Source organism: Emydura macquarii, unplaced genomic scaffold (genome assembly GCF_026122565.2).
Source record: "Emydura macquarii macquarii isolate MOO-44397 ecotype Brisbane River unplaced genomic scaffold, CSIRO-AGI_Emac_v2 contig_3240, whole genome shotgun sequence".
In the NCBI taxonomy this organism is placed as follows: domain Eukaryota; kingdom Metazoa; phylum Chordata; order Testudines; family Chelidae; genus Emydura; species Emydura macquarii.
In genome coordinates, this window is record NW_027133377.1 from 6,253,583 (window position 1) to 6,259,670 (window position 6,088).

Below are 6,088 nucleotides of genomic sequence, written 5' to 3' on the forward strand. Positions count from 1 at the left end.
GTCTCACTGGTTGGATTGGGGGGGGGGGGGGAATTTAGTATATTGTGTGACATCAATATGTCAAAATCATAATAATTCATGTGAGATATGCCATGTCAGGTACTGTTAGAAAGGTTATAAAGTGCTAAGTAAGATGAGAATGTTTATATTCATGTGTTATATGTGTAATGGAAGTTATGGATATATTTGATATATCTGTATTTCAAATAGTGCTGTCTGGGTCACACCCCATGGCCCATTAAGAGATTCACAGGTGCAAGGGGCCCAGGGGGAGATGCCAGGGGTATACCTGATGAGTCACCAGAACTTGCTCTTGAGACTCTGGATTCCATTTTGGTTCCTGTGAAATTCCAGTAGCAGCAAGGGCCAGAGGTCATAAAAGGCAGATGCCTGGGATCCATTTTGTCTTCAGTCAGGTTCACCCTTCAGCCACCTATCTACCTCTGGATCAAGTCATCTGCACCTGAAGCTGTGAAACAAAGGACTGAGACCCATTCAGGTACTGGATGTATACCAGAGGGACTATACAAGCCTGCAAACTCCAGAATTCTTCTAGAAACCTGATGTATATGGACTTTCAAATCATTTGTAGGTATCTGATTGCTTTAATCCTGTAACATTTCTCTTATAGTTTGTTTTGTTTCTTTTTATAATAAATGTTTCATTTTAGTTACTAAAGGATTGGCTGGCAGCATGGTATTTTGGGTAAGATCCAAACTTATATTGATCTGGTACTGTGGCTGACCATTTGGGGTCAGGAGGAACCTTTTTGGTACAGAGAATAGAGTTTTAAAATAACTGGTCTCTTTACTGGACCTAGTAGCTGATTTGGGGCCAAAGACTGAAATGCAGTAAAGGGGGCTGTGTGTATTTGTGTACTGGCTTCTTGATAACCAGTGTGGGGAATCAGAAGCACTGTCTGTGGCTGGTTGGGAAGTCTGACTTCAGTGTCACCCACCAGTGTTGGGAGAATCTGCTCTCCTTTTACAGCCTTCCCTGAGCTTGGCATTTTCAAGTGGCTATCCTGGGCATGGACGGGTCACAGCAGGATCCCCTGGGAGGCTAGTATGAGGGGGAAAGGAGTCCAAGTGAGCTGGCTGTATTTTAAAGAAACTTTATTGAGGGTGCAGGAACAAACCATCCCAATGTGCAGAAAGAATAGCAAATATGGCAGGCTTAACAAAGAAATCTTCAGTGGTCTTAAACACAAAAAGGAAGCTTACAAGAGGTGGAAGCTTGGACAGAAGACTAGGGAGAGAGATAAAAATACTGCTTGAGCATGCAGGAGTGAAATCAGGAAGGCCAAAGCACAATTGGAGTTGCAGCTAGCAAGGGACTTGAAGGGTAACAAGAAAGGTTTCTATGGGTATGTTAGTAACAAGAAGGCCAGGGAAAGTGTGGATCCCTTGCTGAATGGGGCAGGCAACCTGGTGACAAATGATGTGGAAAAAGCTGAGATACTCAATGCTTTTTTTGCCTCAGTCTTCACAGACAAGGTCAGCTCCCAGACTACTGCACTGGGCAGCACAGATTGGAGAGCGGGAGCAGGTGAGCAGCTCTCAGTGGTGAAACAGAGTCCATGGAGACAGATACAATTCATCCAAGCATGCTGAGGGAGTTGGCTGATGTGATTGTAGAGCTATTGGCCATTATCTTTGAAAACTCATGGCGACTGGGGGAGATCCTGGATGATTGGGAAAAAGGCAAATATAGTGCCCATCTTCAAAGAAGAGAAGAAGAAGGATCCAAGGAACTACAGATTGATCAGCCTTATCTCAGTCCCTGGAAAAATCATGGATCAGGTCCTCAAGGAATCCATTTTGAGGCACTTGAAGGAGAGAAAGGTGACCAGGAACAGTCAACATGGATTCACGAAAGCCAGGACATGCTTGATCAACCTGATTGCCTTCTATGATGAGATAACTGGTTCTGTGGATGTGGAAAAGTGGTGGAGGTGATATATCTTGACTTTAGCAAAGCTTTTGATACAGTCTCGCATAGTATTCTTGTCAGAAAGTTAAAGAAGTATGGGTTGAATGAATGGACTATAAGGTGGAGAAAAAGCTGGCTAGATTGTCAGGCTCAAGGGGTAGTGTCCCAGGAGTCGGTCCTAGGGCCAGTTTTGTTCAATATCTTCATTAATGATCTGGAGAATGAAGTGGATTGCATCCTCAGCAAACTGGCAGAATTCACTAAGCTGGGGGGATTGGTAGATACTGCGCAGGGTAGAGATAGGATACAGAGTGACCTAGACAAGTTGGAGGATTGGTCCATAAGAAATCTGATGAGGTTCAACAAGGATAAGTGCAGAGTCCTGCACTTAGAACAGAAGAATCCCATGCATTGCTACAGATTGGGGACCGAATGGCTAGGCAGCAGTTCTGCAGAAAAGGATCTGGGGGTTACAGTGGACAAGAAGCTGGATATGAGTCAACAGTGTGTCCTTATTGCCAAGAAGGCTAATAGCATATTGGGCTGTATTAGTAGGAGCATTGCCAGCAGATCTAAAGAAGTGATTATTTTCCTCTATTCAGCACTGGTGAGGCCTCATTTGGAATATTATGTCCAGTTTTGGGCCCCCCACTACAGAAAGGATGTGGACAAATTGGAGAGAGTTCAGTGGAGGGTAATGAAAATTATTAGGGGGCTGGAGCATATGACTTATGAGGAGAGGCTGAGGGAACTAGGCTTATTTAGTCTGCAGAAGAGAAGAGTGAGGAGGGATTTGATAGAGGCTTTCATCTACCCGAAGGCCAGTTCCAGGGAGGATGGAGCTATCCTGTTCTCAGTGGTGGCCGATGACAGAACAAAGAGCAATGGTCTCAAGTTGCAGTGGGGGAGGTCTAGGTTAGATATTAGAGAAAAAATTTTCACTAGGAGGGTGGTGAAGCACTGGAGTGGGTTACCTAGGGAGGTGGTAGAATCTCCATCCTTAGAGGTCTTTAAGGCCTGGCGTGATAAAGCTCTGGCTGGGATGATTTAGTTGGGGTTGGTCCTGCTTTGAGCAGTGGGTTGGACTAGATGACCTCCTAAGGTCCCTTCCAACCCTAATATTCTATGATTCTACCCTTCTATGTTATACATCTTCCATACCCCCAGTTACACCTCTGCTATCATATCTTACCTCTCCTCACAGGAAGTTGTGCCTCACACTTTGGGAAACCCTTTTAGGACCTGCAGTAGGAGATTGCAGAATAATGCTTTGTGTGGTGGAAGTTGGAATAGTTAGTTGCTATTTACATTGTCACTTCTGCTCCACATTTAAAGGGGTTTATGGAGCTGGAGGTTAACAAATTATTCTTGTTTATCCCTGCTAATTTTGGATTTGCTGCTGTTCACCAACAACTGCTATCCTCTGGTTCCAAATGGAAAATATTCCCATTCAACATATGAGAACTTAGATGTACTACTTCCAAGAATTTAACTAGCAGACCCTCACCCTTGTTCAAATGTGACCCTTCTATGCTGTGGGACAACAGGAGACATAATGGTGATGGCTTTTGTCACTACAGCAACTGTGAGCATGGCAGAAGTTGTAGCTAGTTTTATATTAACGGATAATGTGCTTTCTGAAATAAAGCATAAGGGCTACATTTTAAAAATGGAAGGTCTGATGTTCATGCATGACAAGAGTTGTGGACTGTAATTTAGACTGTATACCCTTTCAGGCAGGGAATATTTTTTTTTCTGTGGGTGTAAAGCATTGCCTATAAATGATTGATAAGACATATGCGCTTACCACACCTGTATACACAGAGTGGATAATTAGAACATGGCACCTAATTAGCCACTTGTACAGTCTATTCTATTTGCATATGTAATCAAAGTGTAGGAGCAGATTTTTGATAGCCCAGAAACATGCTTAAACCATTGCCAGCAGCTGGAATACCAATTGTTATGCTTACTGCTGAAAGCAGGTAAAAAGTGGCCTTTCTGAAACCCTTAGCAAAACAAACAGAGTAGGAAGGGGAAGGTGAGTGAGCACGAGGTGTAAACATGATCCTGTGTCCTGCTGACTTGAGCTTTTTCTTTCGAAGCATGAGATTTTGCAAGATGGAAAGTCTGGCAATAGTTAACTATTGCTATGTGAAATACAGCTGGTTAATTTATGGAAATTTCCCCACCTGACAGGTTGGAATACTCCACACTTAACTTAGCCTCTGCTCAGCAGTTTGTTTCTGTTTGATGAACAAACTATGTAATACTAACAAATTGGGTATAAAAACAGGAAGTAATCTGAGCTCGATGGACACTTGAACACCTCTCAAGTTCCCCTGCAGACAGAAGGCTGACAACTAGCTGTCTACAGTTATCCACTCCAGACCTTCTTAAAACCCTGCGTTAATATGAATCTGGGGTTAATTTGGGGTGCTCTACTAACCTGTTGCGGACATGTGTAAGTGCTGGACACTAAATAAAGTAGAAGCTTTGAGTGAAAGCACTTTTGTTTGCCTGCTTGCAACAACTATCTATCAGCCGGACGGCTGTGTCCCTCTTGATTTATTTCCTGCCACCACCTTACAAAGAGTAAAGTTACCAAGATCTTTGGATTCAGCAAAACCACAGGTAACAAAAGTAATAGCACATTTTCTTTTACACAGACTTAGTGCCTCCATTTTAAAAAATGTGATCCAAATACCTCTGTCTCAAGTGCCCTTTCTGCTAATAGTTATAGTATGGTCTGATTTTTGTAGGTACTGAGCACCTGCATCTTCTCTTGATTTCAGTAGGACTTGATGTCACTCAGCATCTCTAAAAAATGACGCTAAATAGCTTCTAACATGGTAGTTACATTTGCTAGTGCAGATAAAATATTCCAAGTTTACATTTTTGTGCACAAAAATGCCTCACTTTTGGAAAATGTCTTCCCTTTTTCAAAATTATAGTTTTTAGTGAGAGAGTAGCTGCAACATAACTAAATAAAGGAATTGTACAGATAGAAGGTAATGGGAAATTGTTGTATATTTAGAGCTATACTGCAGGAAGCTTTTAAAAAAATACAGCTATTGACATAGGTACTAGAACAATGGGATGCTAGGGTAGCTGCTGCACTCCCTGACATGAAGTGGTTTCCATTATATACGGGGTTTACAGTTTGGTTCAATGGCTCTCAGCATCCCCACTATACAAACTGTTTCAGCACCCCTGACTATTGAAAACATATATGTCGGTATGTTAGGTACAGAAACAGCAGAAAAGATCTTACAAATCTGATCTTCAGCTGTCATGCCTGCCATCAATAATCCTACTAAATTGTAGAACTCTGGTATTTTTCACCTGCCTTTCTTCATTTTATTTGATTACATTTTATTTCATTCACTTTTTCCCCACTTTCCAAGACAGTGCTTTATTTGCAGACTCCACAAGGTGGCAGGCAGAGTGGAGTGGCACAAATATTCTGTCACTGGAATTCTGAAGTCTTAGTATCCACTTGTCATCTGTACACCCTGAACCTGTACACTGCAGGCCCAATAACTAAACTCCTTATGGTAGATGTGTCAGGCTTATCAACTGTAAAAGTGGTTATTTTTGTGATACAAATACTTGTACTATTCTCTTGGAAAAAGAGAATGCACTAACATGTTTTCACCTTATAATTGCTAACTCCATAACATACATACACATTGTAAAATTGCTGGAAATCATGAAGAAATATAGCAACGTGGTTAAAGGTGACTTGTAAAGGGAAAACTGGGTTTGGGCCTTATGGAAGGGCTTTTTATTATATAAAAAGAGCTGAAGGTGTGTGTGGGGGGGAATGAGGGGGGGTTCCCCTCCATGTTTCTACTTCATAAATATCAGGAATTCAAATCTGGGATTTCCTTGTTTTCTTGGAAAACCCCTTAAAGCTTTTACATGTGTATTGTGAGCTTTCCCAACTTTTTGTTTTGTTGAATTTAAAACCAAAGATTTATATTCTCTCATATGGTTCTTAGGCTTTTGTGTTAAACAGACATTAAGAAAACCAACTTTTAAAAAGTTTTAAGCAGTCTGATTGTTTCTCATTCCTTTCAATTGCTTATCTTTCAGTCTCGTGAAGTGATACCATAATCCCACTAGTCTTCAGGTCATCCCTAGAGATTCCAGC